The 16645-nt window shown below is 39.0% G+C and overlaps 1 long non-coding RNA gene and 1 pseudogene across 2 annotated transcripts in view; both read right to left on the bottom strand.

Moving 5' to 3' along the window:
• The window catches only part of LOC112837866 (uncharacterized), a 258371-nt gene that overhangs the window by 48169 nt on the left and 193557 nt on the right, over nucleotides 1-16645 (bottom strand). The window lies entirely within an intron of this gene.
• The window catches only part of LOC112837788 (coiled-coil domain-containing protein 112 pseudogene), a 40058-nt pseudogene continuing 32398 nt past the window's right edge, over nucleotides 8986-16645 (bottom strand).

Here is a 16645-nt window from a genome sequence, read left to right as displayed (position 1 = left end):
TAGAAAAATGTCATCTGCTCTGCCTGATGTCATTCTGAGATAGGAATTAGGCATTAAGAGAAACACCCAAGCAAAACAGAATAATGAATCATGGGAAAAAAAACCATGAGTGAAAACACGATCCCATGATTTTTAATCCAGTCAATCACAGGGTGACTTCTGCAAGGCATTTCACCATTATGAGCCTGACTGTCCTCATTTCCTTCCTTCCAGATTGCTTCCAACACCAACGGGTGCACAGAAGTTTGTAACCCCTCATGACCTCTATCGAGTCACCCAGAGCCATTCCCAAATAAGCAGTCTACGTAAATGTCGTGTTTTGCCCTAGGGATACGGCTTTAGGACAGGTCTCCTAGTTTCCAGCTCTCTCTCCAGCTGGACTACCACCCAAAACCCTGTGGAGGTAGAAAATCTGGAGTTGCCGTTATTCGACATTTTTTAAGTACTTCTCCTGTGAGGCACCAGGTAAAGAAAAGCAAATTCACATAATGATGTGTGGGAGACAGCTGTATACAAATAATAGTAAAGGTTTCATTCAGTGAAACAAGGGCTTCTACAGAGGCACAAATTAAGGCAACAAGTGCTGGGAGAGGGAAGAATTAATTCTGTGGGGATCCTTCTAAAGTCTTCACAGAAATCCATTGTGTGTGGTAGAGAACAGGCTCACGGGCCTGACTGAAAAGAGCTGAAAACAGGGCAGCGGAGCCGGGTCAGACTGAGTGGGCCCTGCAGGGGCCACACCCACGTTACTACCCAGATGGCACTAGGAAGCCAGATGAAGCTTTTAAACTGAAAAAGGGAAATGAAATGTTTTAAAACTTGAAATATATAAGTATAGGAAATGGTTGTTGAGCAGTGATGTTACTGGAAGAAGGAAATATTGAGCATTTCAGATTATTTTTACATCTCTGTTACACTTAGGATATATGTATAGTATTCCAGCAACAGGGGGATATGCTTAAGATATAATAAGCAAAAGGAACTCTCTTAATAAATTGTCGTCTTAATGACACAGCCAAGTCAACTGAAACATTGATTGGAAAGAAATAATTATGTTGCAAGACTAAAAATGCAGTTGCAAGAAATAATTTAATATCTTTCTGAACAATCTAGAATGAAAATAATATATTTTAAGTTTCCAGATATTACTGATTTGGAGGGACAATGAGAAATAATAACAGTTTATGTATATTAAGAAGCTGGAAGTGTGATTCAATATTGCATAATAAGAAGCAAATTATAGAAATATATTCTGAATTCATTTAATTCCTGCCTATTCAATGATCAGTGAAGAAACAGTAATGGCACGGAGATTTTTGAGTGCCATTACATGGGAAATTAGTTAGGACTTTTCAAAGTAAAATGATAAAAAACACTGATAAAGTCAGCACTATTCTTTTTTTTAAGATTTTTATTTATTTTTTTTTATTTATTGAGAGAGAGAGAATGATAGAGAGAGAGCATGAGCGGGAATAGGGTCAGAGGGAGAAGCAGACTCCCCGCTGAGCAGGGAGCCTGATGCGGGACTCGATCCTGGGACTCCCGGATAATAACCTGAGCCTAAGGCAGTCGCTTAACCAACTGAGCCACCCAGGTGCCCCAGGTGAGGAAATTTTAAACCCTCTCAAACAACCTTAGGATAAATTGAGCCAAAAGTATCTCATTTAACTTTGACTAGCGCTTTATTAAAAGGATGGAAACAAATTGAATGGAGAACTAAGAAAAGCAGCTTAGTATTGAGGAAATTGATTTATGAAAAATATTATAGGAACAAAATATGTGCAACTTTGCAATGAGATGACTAAGGAATGATGACAGTCTATAAATATTTGAAAGGTATAAACATCCAGTTGGGGAGGAATTATTTAGCATGTTATAAAGAGCTATAATTACAGTTTGTAGGATGAAATTAGACAACCAAGATTTAAAGCACTCAAAACCACCCTCCTTAGGATATTGGAAACTTGTATTTGAAAAAATAAGTAGTGTAACCTTAGGAATATCTGGATGCTTTTGTCTGGTTTTTTTTAATTTTTAAAATATAATTAATGTAATGAAGAGAGATAGGCATAAATCTCTTAAGTGTAAGTACCATAAACACTTGATTACTTTATTTATTTTGCACACTTCCTTGTCCTAAAAGAATCTCAGATGGCTCACTCAATTGTTTGGGAATAGAATACAGAAGAAATAATCAAAATCCACAAGTATTTCTCCTATGGAATGTTAATCTTTTCCACTGGACCTACTTACTAGTAGTGAGCAAAACTCACTAATTGGAATTTTGCCTAAACATTACTAAAGGATTGTAAATCATTGATCTAGAGTAATTGGAGTTATGTACCTAATTGAGGTAAAGACAAATACTGGCAGCTTTATGTTGAAAAGACTCAAGATTTTATTTGGACTTGACACTAGTTACTGCCTCCTTCTTGAATTGTTTCTCTCCCAGTGAAAGTCCTAAATATCCAACCACAATCACTTTCCTGCGCCCATGTACTGTATCTCACAACGGATGCCCTGCTGCTGCTTCAAACTCAATAGACTCCAAATCAAATTCATTTGACAAACAAAATAAAATTTGCTGCACAATGTATATGCTGGGCCCTGTGCTGTGGAGCTAGAGATAAAACCATGATTATAAAAGAATCCCTATGGGGAGGAACTCCTAGATCGTATCTCCCCACTGTTAGCCATTTCCCAAGTTTTAAGCTACATAATTCTGTTATGAAAACTATCTAAGGCTGGGTTCCCAAGAAGTACCTAATTTACTGAGATTCTGGTGTTCATGATTTATTGAGAAAGCACTCTCAGGATAAAAGGAGTAAAGCAGGGGCGCCTACGTGGTTCAGTCAGTTAAGTGACTGACTCTTGATTTCTGCTCAGGTCATGATCTCAGAGTTGTGGGATAGAACCTCGCATAAGGTTCCATGCTCAGTGGGGAGTCAGCTTGGGATTCTCTCTCTCCCTCTTCCCCTCCCCCGCAAAACAAACAAATAAATCTTAAAAAAAAAAAAAATAGAATGAAGCAAGTGAGATTCAGAGAAGGAAACTAAATAAGGCTGTGGTCCCAACTGGAATCCAGCTTCTGCCTGATTTGTGGGGATCTGTGAAGCATAAATTATACCACTGAGTTGATCCCATCTTGAGGCAAGAAGGTCTGTGTTCTGTACATCCATGTGAGTGAATCATTGACTTTGTGCTGCCATCTCCCCAGAGAATGCTATGTGTAACCTCTCAGTGTTAGTGTTCTCATTCCTTTCATGGATGGCGATTTTCTGGAGAAGGGGGCAACTGCAAGTAGTTACCAACCAACTCTCGAAGCAGCTGGGGAATGTGTGCACCCTCTGGTAAAAAGCATCTGACTGGCTACCAACCATACTTACTATAAACATCATCACTCCACTGGCCACTCAGGGTCACAACTCCTTTCTTGTCAACCCATACTGGATCAGTCACTAAATGCTGACAATTCATCCTTTATACTCTCTTTCTTGTGTTCTTCCCAGCTACCACTTGGAGCAGTCCAAGTTCTTACTGACTCACACTCAATCTACAATCATATTTTCCTAACTAGTCTCAAGATTTCCAGAGGCAAAAAAAAGGCATTACAGGTAGGCAAAGCACCTGGGTGGGGACTGGGGTGTCCTGGAAAGTGCATGCTCTAATTAAAGGGGCAGCTACTACTCAGCTTCAGACGTGGGAAACTGTAGCTAGTGCTGCAGATCCTCTGATATTTTAAGAGAAGTTACAAATCCACATTTTTATGTAAAGGCTTCTAAATTTTATATCTGGTAACCAGTTCTAGGTTTTTTGTTTTTTAAAGTTCTATGTGAGGTAAAAGGAAAAAAAAATACCTGCAGGTCAAATGTACCCACCACAGCCATTTTGCAAAATCTGGCCAAAAGCGTAAGAGGAGATGACATTTAAATAAATAACTATAGTTCAAAGTGAAAGGAGATAAAAATCTCAGAGGAGACCCAGCCAGATAATGTGAGGTTTCAGAAGAAAAAGAAGAAAGGAAATAGACCCTGCGCCCTAATGAATAAGAATCCTTGGACTTGAATAAGTCCCCATTTCCCTTCTCCTCTCAGCCTCACCTCTGGTACAAAAAGCATGCGTCAGTGTATTGCTAAATGATGCTCTTGAGCTTGCAGGCAATAGTAGCGAACAAAGAAAAGAGGCTGAAATTAATCTCTAATAATAGACTTTGGTCAGGTCTATTTTACGAGGTCTATGGCAGCAGTGAGCACCACTACACATCTCATCATCTTCAGAAATGCCCTGTATCCCTCAACATCCCCTAATATGGGGAGCTCTTTGTTTTCATGCCACCGAATCCTGACTGTTAGACCTTCTTAGAGGACCTGAGTCAAAAGCAGCTCCTGCAGTCACTGCAAACTCATAGTGTCTTTGGACCGAAGTTCATCATCACCTGGCATAGCTCTCTTCCTGAGCCAGCACCATCACTGAAGTCCCACAGATGCCTGATGAAGGGACTTGAGCTGCCAAAATGCCATTCCAGAAAAGCTGAGCAGAGCTGAGGCCAGGGAAGCACAATGCCCAGTTGGCTGCCTCCAGGAATATCAAGCCCTTTTCTAGAATAGTCCACATTTTCATGCATCTTTCCCATCACAGTGGAATAGTTCCAAAGAAGTTTACATTCAGATGTTTCCTGCCCCAATTGGCACCTAAACACGAGGCTTCTTCAAGTGAGCTGGGCCTATTTCTCTAGGATGCTTCTCTATTGTCTGCAAAGGCTGAGCTTAAGTAGGAGAGAATCCCTACATTCTGGAATTTTCAATTGCCCAGCTTTAGGAGAGGGCATTCAGGGCTTTCCTCTAGCCCAAGTTCGGTTAATAAATCCTGAATGTAAACATTATTTGTGTTGGGTTCGTTATTCAAAGTGCAACTTATGACCCTCTTGTTTCCTGCTTTCCATTAAAAAAGTTTATTTCATTACAGAACTGAAATTCTTTTCACTATTTGCAAAATTAGCTTTTGACAAATTAGCCTTTTGCTAATTGGCCTGTCCCTGCCTTCCTCCCTTTTCGCTCCCAGAAAATACCTATGCACCTTTTGCACCCACCTGGCAAAACCCCAATCCTGAATGGACTCAGCTCTCCCCCTGCCTTGCCTCTGCCCTGGATTGTTGAATACTGAAGAAAAATCACACAATAAAGCAAGTCCTAATCTGCTTGCTTGTTCTCCTTCAGCAGACACGGGCAGGCTTCTTTCTTCATAAAGGAATTAGAAGCCGTCAGGCAGGAACTTCCCCAAATTCCTGCCTGCTACACATCTAACTGTAATTCCCCCTGCAGAGGAGGAAGTGCCTTGTTCTGTGGACAACGTTCTCTAGTCTCTGGAGTCTACCGCCAGTCGTATCCTTCCGGATCAACCCCTCCCTCTTCACCACCCACTTCCAATCAGCATTTGAATGTGTCCAACCCCCTTTATGCCTGACAACTCCGAAATGGTCCTGTGATCCAATGTCACTGTTTGTTTGCTACCCTTTTCCTTTCCTCTCCTTCACTCCCAAGCTGTAGCATCACCCAAACCTGTTGCTACTGTGCCTCACTTTCTTTGTCAACACACTGCTCTGTGGCTACAGCTCCCATCATTCTTCCCCCTGCCGCCAAATGCAAAGGACACACCCAGCCCTGATCTTGCTTGACCTCAGCAGCAGTTGTTGCGGTTGAGCTCAGCCTGTCCCCAAGACTTCCTTGTCACAACACCTTCTTCATTCGCTCTTCTGCCTTCCTTTTTGTGACTTCCAGGTGTTTGTGCTTACTGTCTCGCTTTTTTTTTTTTTAACTTTTGATATTCTTTGGGATTCTATCCTAGGTAACCCTCTTCACTTGTCATTGAACTCTATCCCAAAGTAATCTATTAATTCTCGTGGTTGAATTTTCCATCCACCTTCAACAGTATTTCTTGTTTCCCCATTTGGTAAAATAAGAATATGAACATTCCTTTCATCCCTCTCCTCCCACCTCCTATCTTGTATCAGTTGCACTTGGACTTTATCATTACACTTTATCCTTCTACCATACCCAAATCTCTCTTGCTTTATATATAGATTCATGCTAAACGATGGAAACCAACAAACAGCATTCTATTACTAGTACTCTGTAAATACTGTCCACTAGGAAGGAAATTATAATGTTGCCAAATAGTGGGCTGGAATTACACTTCCTTCCCTGATTTCATGACCCTATGCCACTGCTGGACAATTCCAAGCATCGAGGTCAAATGGATTAACTTCTCTTATACTCCCCAATTATTTAAAATTATGTAACATTACAATTTCCTTCATCTTTATTCTTTTTTATTTTTTTTTAAAGATTCTATTTATTTGACAGAGAGAGAGGGAACACAAGCAGGGGGAGCGGGAAAGGGAGAAGCAGGCTTCCCGCCGAGCAGGGAGCCCGATGCGGGGCTCCATCCCAGGACCCTGGGATCATGACCTGAGCCGAAGGCAGACGCTTAACGACTGAGCCACCCAGGCGTCCCTTCCTTCATCTTTCGATAGTGACTTTCTTATGTATTTTCCCTAAAATTTTAAATTGCTTTCTTGATTTCTTATAGCATTTGCCTTGATCATCTCCTTCAACATTTTCAGACTCTACATCATACTAGTCCATGCAGCGTCCTTTTTTACCCAGACTTCCATTCTCCTGTTCCAATCTGGCTGGTTTTGTTCTTAGCTGTCTGGTTACCTGTGATCCTAGAACTTCTCTTTTTTGCCCTACCAAGTGGAAATCACTGTCTCCTCAGTCTGTCTTCTTTTTTTCTTGACTATGCCTCTTTTCCTGGAGTACAGTCTTGGGTAACTTCTTTTAAAAAAATGTGTATGGGGTAAATTATCTAATTCTTTACATGTCTGAATTTTTTCTTTGTTTTGCTTTCACCCTGGCTGGCAGTTTGACGACTGTAATCCTTGAAGGCATTGCTCCCCTGTTTTCTAGACTCCAGCGGTGCTCATGCCAGACTGATTTTTGTTCCTTTGTAAATGACATATTTTTTTTCCGTTGAAGCTTTTACGATCTTCTGTTTACTTGTTGTTCTTGTTTATTGCTCAGCATCTCCTGCTGATTTGTCTAGGAAATGGTCTTTTACATTCATTTTCTGGGCACTTGGTGAGCCTTCCTGGAAGTCTGTAGATTTCCAGCCCACATAGGCACAGTTCCCGCCCTGCATCTGGCCTCAGTGGTTGGCTCCTGCACAGCCTTTGGGCCAGAGCCCGTTCCCCACACCTGGCCGGGCCCCTGGGGCAAGGCCGGCTGCCCTGTGACTCTAAGGGGGCAAGAGGAGCCGAGGCTTGCATGAGCACTGGGGTTTGGCTGATAGATGGCGTGAGCCAGACCCCTTACAGAGGAGCGCAGGTGCCTCTGGTACCCGGGCACTCAGGTGTTTCTCATCCCAGGGCTCCCCTGCCTGCCTCAGAACGGCCGAGATGCCGCGAGATGAGGCTTCTTCTGGGAAGCGTGGTCCTGGCTGTAACGCCTCAGGATCGATTCTGCCCTTCTCGAAGACTATTGTCACGGACTGGATCTCCTAGAAGACAGCACCTGAGGTAAAAGCTTACTGCTGGGGAGTGCAGTGCCAGAGAACCAGGAGAGAGAGAAAATGGGTACGAAGCAAGAGAGCAAAGAGAGGAAAGAGCATTATGGAGAAGGCCACAGCTTCGTGAAAAGCTGAGCGCTGGGTCCTACAGCACAGCTTCGGAAAGGAAGCGGAAAGCTCTGCGTCTCCACGCAGTCCCTCTGAGGGGTGAGAGTATATTTGCCCAGTCGCGTCTCCTTTTGGTCAGGGATCGTTCCATGGGGTAAGTCCTCAGTAACTGCAGGTTGTATAGTTATTGGTGCCAACGAGTTCCTCAGCAACAACAAGGAATCCCCAGGGTAGGAGGCAAAAAATGCCGCAGGTGCAGCAGGCAAGGTGCTGTCAGATTGTGTCCTTAGGTGGCCCAAGGGACCAAAAGTAGCTGTCACCGCAGACCCCTTTGTAGCAGCAGCAGCAACCTGACTCCATAACCGTGGGAACAGCTCCAGGGACTGCTGGATTCAGTCACTGCAGATCTGGGGTCCTCCATATACCGAATCCCCTGGAACTACTCTGGTGGTAGCTCCGAGAAATGGTTTTCTGGTCCCTTTTTCGTTTTATTCAACTTAGTCACATTTTTCACATCCAGGCACTCTTTCTGGGTTTCTGTTTATTCCTTTCTCAGAGTATCCTGTTCTTATTTTAAATTTATAACACTTTCTCAGTATCCATTAGATATTTAGATAGAATGTTAGCTATTTAAAATTTTCTGCTCCTGGAGGTGGTCTGCATAGCTAGTAGTTAAGAGGGTGGACTCTAGAACAAGACAGCCTGGGTTTGAATGTCATCTGTGTAACGGTTTTGTGTCCTTTGGGAACTTTGTGTTTTAGTTTCTTTTCTTTTACATTTTCTTTCTTTCTTTTTTTTTTTTGCTTCAAATACAAAATGCTTATCATACAAAAATGCAGTAATTGTCAAACTATCAATTTGTTATTAGAAGTATGAACTTATAACTCTAAAAAGAAAACTTTACATTTTATTTTACTCAAGCCAACTTACGTCCAAGTTCTAAAAGTTACAGATTTTTGGTTTAAAAAAATACCACTCTGAACTTGTTCCAATTAATTTTGTTATTCCATAAGGAAACAAAAATCTTCCCAATTTGCTGTGCATTAAACAAAGTAATGTTTGTAATGTAAACTTACTTCAGTAGCTTTTACATCAGTCATAAGCCAACTTATAAACTAAATATTTTCTTAATATAAATAGAAAATATTCATGGCAATGTCAGTATGGAACCTCATACCTGCCAATTCACATATAATGCAATTAATAATTAACTGATGAGGTTAGTATTATTTAAAGATGTTTTGTCACAATATTTCCCAGAATAACTGAATTTGCTAACATTCGCACCAACTGTATACCACGTTCATTATCTCATGTTCTCTGTTGTCCCTGTCTCTAAGTCAGAAGATCCCAGTGGGGAATATGCAGAAGTGGCCCAGAAGTTGGTCCTATATCTTTGGTTCATTCTTTCCAAATTTTGATAAGTTTATAAAGCCTAGAGGGATCTCTACTAGCATGTTTTCACTCTTAATTTGTCTGGTTTTCTTGGTTTTCTGCCCTCTCCTCTTTGCCTATCTAGAATTTTTGATACAAGTTTATGTAAATCTCTTTCTTAAAACCTGGACATTTCATCACCAGTGTTTCTCCTGGTTTCTGCCTTTGCCCATGTCTCCTTTTCAAGCCTCAAAAGTCCCTTCTATTTTATTTTTCCTGGGCTTAACTTTCTAATAGTAACTTTAGTTTAAACTAGCACCAGTGCTCATTTTTCTCTTTCTGCTACATTTTTCTCTTTCTCTTAACTTCTTTTAAATATAAGAAACATATTTCACTGATATTTATATGCTTTTCTGTTTTTTTGCAAGCTTCAACTGGCAATTTTCTTCTTTGTTCCTCTTTTTACTTCCATCATCTTCTTGTTTACTATGAAGAAGCATAAGTATATCCTGTCTTTAACTTGAAAATCCCCAAATTTTTGCTGTTTTTAGTTTTCCAGTTCTTAATAGACTTTTTTTTCCTTTCTCCTAGAGTCAGAAATTTTTCTAGCATTTTTCATGATGTTGCACTTCATCCTGTGTTCTTCCAGGGTAGTGTTCTAGAATTTCTCCCATAAATGCAGGCTTCTCTTTATGTTTGTTTCTCACTGTTACAAAGTTCTAGTAATCATCATAGTCCAGTGCCCTTGTCATCTTCCTGTTTGTTGAAAGAATTTTTTAGAATCTGTCTTTCTCTTGGAAGAGCATGTGATGGTACTTTGTTTATAGAAACTTTGCTTGACATTTCTATGAAATCTCTCTGTTTCTGAGGGACCCAAAGCCCATGTGTCAGTTTTTCTGGATATTTATTTTCTCTTCTTTAATAAGCTCTTCATTTATCAGCTTCTCTTATTTAAAAGTGTTCATTGCATTTTCAACTGGTTCCATTATTTCTCTGAGCTTTTCAAAAAAATTAGGTGTAAGTGTCACTTCCTTTAACTAACACTGGAGTCTCTACATCATTATGTATTTTGGCCAATTGTTGCTGGATTTTTGCTCTTCCTCATTTCTACCAATAATTTATTTTCCAGTTCTTCCACCACACTATGTTCAGTAACAAAGTCTTTTTTTTGGGGGGGGGGGTTGTAGAAAAGACTGTATTTATCTTTTTCTGCTAATAATGTGATCTTAAAATTTTTCTGCTTTGAGCATGATCTTTGCTTTCTCAGTCCAAGTAGCTTCTTTCTGCTTTTTGTTTTGAAGCAGAGAAGGTTGAATTCCATTCTGAGTTCATTTCTCTTAGAATTGCTGGAGCCATTCTAGCCAGGTGGGCCCTAGGGGTTCACGCAGGGGGCACTATAGAATGAACAGATTGTTCCCTGCATGTGAGGCCATGCCCTTGGATGCATTGTGTCTTAATTTCTTCATCCATAAAATGGGATAATATAGTATCTACCCCTTAAGACGATTATAGTGGTTGAACTTACAAGTAAATTCAAAATAGTTTATAGCTCAGATTATTATTAGTCCCTCAAGTCAGTTTTCTATATGTTGGCCTTGCTTGTTCTCTTTAATGCTAATGGTATTTCTCACACGTCTGCTTATCCTAGGATGTCCAGTCATGCTTTAAGGAGGTTTGAATCACTAGAGTCTCTTCTGCTATTGTATGAATAGGATGATTTTCCTCACTAGTCTCTCTAATAAGAGTTTGACTGAGAACTCTGTGCACATTAGTAGACCAGGCACATTCCACTATAAGCCTTAGTGACTGGTGAGCAGGAGCTAAATGTCAGTCTGTGAATCCCCAAATTTGGTTGGCTTACATATATATCCTATCCTTGGATAGATTTTCAGTTAATATGGCATTAAAGGGGAATGATGATGATATCCTAGAGTGGTGGATATTATGTATAAAATACAAATAAAATCTTTACAGTTCTGTCCTTGATAAGAGAGAAGAATTCATTGCTTAATTACAAGTGCAATATTTTTGTCACTTCAAAATAATGTCCTATATATTTTTTTTTTGGAAAGTGATATGCAGTTGATGCTCTAGAATTGAAGGTAATTATAGAATGACTGTGATTTTTGTTTTTTTTTGTTTTTTTTTAAGATTTTATTTATTTATTTGACAGAGAGAGAGAGAGAGAGAGCACAAGTAGGCAGGCAGGCAGGCAGAGGAAGAGGGAGAAGCAGGCTCCCCGCTGAGCAGGGAGCCCGATGTGGGGCTCGATCCCAGGACCCTGGGATCATGACCTGAGCCGAAGGCAGACGCTTAACCGACTGAGCCACCCAGGCGCCCCATGTGATTTTTGTTTTTGTAGGATTTTTTGTAGATATTTTTATAGAATCTTTTGTAGAATGCTAGAATCACTTGTGATTTATTGTAGATTCTTTAATTTTGTTGATTTAAAAATAGGACAATAGCTTTAAAATATTTCCCCTCCAGTAATGGTGTGTATCTGGGCCACCTGCAAACTCGAATTTAGGAGGGAAAAATGAGGAAAAAGGGGGAAATATTCCACTAATGGGTCTTAAGACATTTTTGCAGAAGAATGAGTTGTCTTAGGTTGTGGTCAATAACTCAGCCTGTCTCTCTACTGAATTCGGTTTCATAACTTCCTATGATGTCATTTGTTCTTTTCCCTCTGGCTTAAATTAGGACTTCCCCTACAGCTGCCAAGTCAGTTTCCTTTAGACCAATTTATAATCAAATATTTCTACTGAAGTTTTGTGGAAAAAAAACACTGAATGAGGAGCCAGGATAAATAGATTCCTAAGGCCAATTTTTCTTCTTACTATCTGACTTTAGAAGCTAGTGTTCATAACAATCCTGTACCTCCTAAACAATTCACATCCTTGGAAGGTAGAAAGAGCTTCCTTACATAGTAAAGAGTTCTTTGTCTTTGAAAGTATTCCAGAAGACACTTGGAAACTACTTCTTAAGACTCTTGTGGGATTTTTATGTAATAAGAAGATTGGATTTAATAGCCCTAAAATGTCTCCCTGAACCCTGAGACTCAATGACTTTCTGCTTTAGTTCTATGGAAAGGAGGCAGGTAGGAAATAAGGAAGAGAACTAGCTTATTTATTCAGTCCTGCATGGATTTCAGCTTTGGTCTCTGGAGTTGCTCCAAGCTTCCTAAGGTTGTACCTTGCCTGTCCATTCTGACTCCATGCTTAGATACACAGCTTTTTTGCTATCTTTCTGTTCTTTTTCAGCATATCCATATAAGTATTCTTAAGTCAAAGACAGGTAAAGGCATGCCATTAGTTGGAGGGGTGGTCAATCAATGCAAGCACAAGATTTCTTTGAATTCTTATTCTTCATTTTAAAAGTTGAGGGAATTTAAAATTATATATCATATCTATTTCTATTTTAATACAAAATAATATTTTAAGTTATCAGTCGTTGGGGGCAGGGGAGATGAAATTTGACCCAGTCCATCTAGGAAGATATGCCTCTGGTTCCTTCACAGGACAAAGCAAGTCACTCCTGCTTAAGAAACTCAGACCAAAACATTGGACTGGCTCTCTGGATTCAGGTTTATCATCCATGGTCTCACAACCCTTGGGACCTGCTTCTGCAAGGCCCACCTTCCTCCCTCCAATATGGAAGGGGGAATCATACACTGGGAGAGGGTCATGTGTTATTTAAATAACCCCTTCTCAGTTCATTCATGTTTCTTTTTCCATTTGATTCTGAACCTATTTACAATGACATATTTTAGTAGAATTATTTCAGAATCTGTCTTAACTCAATCTGAATGTGCCTCAGTGAACTAATAAAATTCTTGCCCCTGAGAAAGGATGTGTTATGTGTTACATTTTGCTACAATTCATGATGTGTCTTTGGAGAAGAATTGTGCATTTTATATAATTTGTCAAGGACAATTTCAAAATGCGTAACATCATCAGTCTCACTGACAACATCTTTAATGGTTTCACTCTGTAGTCAGAGTTTTGCCAAATGCAAGCTAGGACTCAGACTATCCCACATCTACTCCCTACCTATTGTTTCAGATGTGTCATCTGTTGAAAAGTTTAGGAAAAGAATTCATCCTTGAAGCATTTCTTCTCTAATTAAGTCAACAGATGTTTGAAGTCTTTACCTGGGGAATTTATTACTTCAGCTTTAAAAAGTAAGAGGAATTCTCAGATCTACCTTCACAATATTTGTTTGATCAATGTAGCCAGGCTGGTAATGACCGAAAATAGTTAAGAATTTGTGACAGTTGTCATTTTCAACAATTTGAATGGCATATTCTAAAAGTGCTTTTATTTGTGTTATCATCCAGACTTCATTGCTCCAGGCAGGCTATCTAATCCTCCTCCCGTGGTAGGAGGCTGGACAGAGCTGGCCTGGCTGAAATAGGCTCAAGGAACTGGGGCAGATGGCAGGAAGTGATTTTCATGGCCTCTGTGGTTGCAGGGAGGCAGAGAACAAACAGTAAAGTCAAAGATCAAAGTCAGAAATGCAGAGCTAAACCAGTCATAGAAGAAGTCAAGAAGCCTGAGGCAGGCAATAGTTTAACTGGTGCAGCCTGTGGGTTAAAGAGCCACTGAAAAGGAAAGCAAGGATCCTCCACTAGGAAGAAGCAAACAAAATGGTAATCCTCACAAGTAGCCATAAGATGGGCTCATGCTGCCTTCTGAAGTATAAGAAGCCAGGACAGGAGGGACACCCAGTGACCCTTCTAGGCTTCAGTTTCTTTATCTGTTTCCTAATCTCCCTGCCTAATAAGAATGTGGAAAAGATCAATTTTTATCTTGTATGTAAAGTCAAATTATTATTATTATTATTATTCAAATCTGTAAAATAACTGAGAAATATATGGAAAGATAACCTAAATAAAAAAGAAAGAATAGGAAAAAACCATCTGCATGGTAAGAATATCTTCTTCTTTGTTTCAGAACAAAATAAGACAAAGCATTTTGGTGTGTTATTTTCTTTAAATTTAGTCTGTTCTGGTTAGTTTCTAACCAAAGTATTTAAATAGCATCTCTGATTGCCAAACATTTGTTATAGTTATAATTTGTAAATAAGTTATCTATTGTTGTTACTGTGGCAATTTCTGGTAAATTCACAGATCAAAATTTATATAACAAGAAAGGATGAAAGAATCAGGTCTTTTTTACACACCAGGTCTCAAATTATCCACTTACTTTGACAGCTTTAGTGTCTTGATTAAATATTTTATGATGATACCACTTAAGATAAAATGTAAAAGCTAATTTATAGTGACATCCCTTTATGTAAAAGGTTCCCAGGCTGATTTATTACCAGGTTGAAGCATGTCACTGAATACAACCATGTCTAAAATAAAGAGACTTTGCAATTTTCTTCCACCCTCCTAGTTAAGTAACTTCTACTAAACAATTTATATGAAAAACGGGGTCTTTAATTTTACAAGGTTCCACTTTATTTTCCTATGATATCTTCTTTAGTTTCATTCTTCAATTCAGTTTTGTACCTGCTATGCTATGTACTAAGTAATAAATTTGAGATGCTGTGTTCAATTATAATTCTTTTTAATACCTGCACATTTGAGGAAACAATGTCAAAGATTGAGACTTAGTTCTTCTCAGAGTTGGATTCTTATCTTCTACTCAACAGAAAAGTAGTTAATCAGTTGCCAAATTAATGATATGTTTTTCCAGTTTCTAATTGCCTTTCGTCATCCTAATTTTGTCTTTTGGAAAATTTCTTATGTTACATCATTCTGAAAGGACTTGGAGGAAAATGTACATGTGTATGTGTATGTGTGCTATATATTTTATATATACTATGTACTATATAATATAATACAATTATATTTTTGGTTTGGACAAGAGAGGGCTAAGGGACTACTTCTAATGCTTAATTTACAATTATGTAGGGCTATTTATCAATGCAACTAATAAAATAAGGCACTATAATTGTAATCTAATCTATAAATATAGAAAATCTGTATAGTGATAGATGAGTATTATTCCTAAGGTTTAAAAGGATTTTTACCAGTAAATGGACTTCAAGGATTATTAAAGAAGAAACAAATGACACAGATTTTATATTGGTAATAGTTTGTGTTACAGGAGCATTAGAGGTATTGTAAAGTAGAGAAGATGAAGCCAAGAATATATTTATAGCCAAGCTACACACAGAACAAGAAGAGGAAGCAAAGCTAGGCACATACTGAGGAAGCAAGTGTGTATGGTATACTGTCAGATGTTATGGGATAGTTCATGATACAAGAGGTGGCAGCAACAGTGGTATTATGAGAAAGAAAGATGTCTTTGGTGGGAGGGAACAGGAGAAAAGAGAAAGGACAGATAGAGACCAGAGGCTGATAATATTAAGCCAAAAACCAAAATATGTCATGGACTCAAATCTTAGCAGTAAAGAAATGGGAAAATAACACAAAAGCAACGCAATTTATTTTCATCATTTTAACATACTCACATTTTACTTCATATGGAAAGTATTTGAGATGAATTATTCAAAACGAGAAGGAGGAGGGGCGCCTGGATGGCTCAGTTGGTTGAGTGTCTGCCTTCAGCTGGGCCCATGATCCCAGGGTCCGAGGATTGAGTTCCTGCTTTGCAGGGAGTCTGCTTCTCCCTCTTCCTCTGCTCCTCCCCCGGCTCATGCTCCCTCTCACTCATTCACTCTCTCAAATAAATAAGTAAAATCTTAAAAAAAAGAGAGAGAAGGAGGAGATATTTACAATAAGACTCCTCAAATAGAACCAAAATTGAGAGGGGGAAGCCTATGCCAACAGTAAGAGTCAACAGAATGGCTATGTTTGAGCATCAAACCTGGAGTTTTCTTTTAGCTGCAATTAAGATGGAAACTTAATTATACTTAATGAATGTTTTATAATTTAAAATAATTACCTACAAATATTTGAGGGATAAGACTTTCCTGGGAGAGACCTAGCTCCTATGTGACAATAGAGGGAATAAGATATCAATAATATCAATATTGGTTTCACAATGAATAGATAAATTAAATCTGCATGGTTAGTTTTGAGAGCAACCTAAGATAAAAATCCATGACCAACAATTGAGAGACAGTTTATAAAAGCAATGACAAAGATGTCATGGTCCAGATGTGTAGCCTTCTTATGATCTAACTTGATCCAAGAACATTGGTTCATATTTAGCAAGTGTTCGTACTGGGCTTGGGGACATATTTGTGAACAAAATAGCCATAGTCCCTGCCTTTATGGAGCTTACATTTTTGTAGAGGAGTTAGAAAATAAAGTAAAAAAGATATAAAAATAAAATAGTTACAAATTGTGATAGCAGTGTTAATTTTCTTCTTAGCATCCATCAAGAGTTAAAGCAGTGGAGGATATCTTCTTGTTTCCATCTAGTATTAGGGAAAGCCTTTTTTTTTTAATTTTATTTTATTATGTCAGTCACCATACATTACATCATTAGTTTTTGATGTAGTGTTCCATGATTCATTGTTTGCATATAACACCCAGTGCTCCACGCAATACATGCCTTCCTTAATACCCATCACTGGGCTAACCCATCCTCCTACCCCCTCCCCTCTAGAACCCTCATTTTGT

Source organism: Callorhinus ursinus, unplaced genomic scaffold (genome assembly GCF_003265705.2).
Source record: "Callorhinus ursinus isolate GAN/ISIS: 27379988/994484 unplaced genomic scaffold, GSC_fseal_2.0 scaffold22, whole genome shotgun sequence".
In the NCBI taxonomy this organism is placed as follows: domain Eukaryota; kingdom Metazoa; phylum Chordata; class Mammalia; order Carnivora; family Otariidae; genus Callorhinus; species Callorhinus ursinus.
This window is presented reverse-complemented; position numbering and strand designations above follow the sequence as displayed.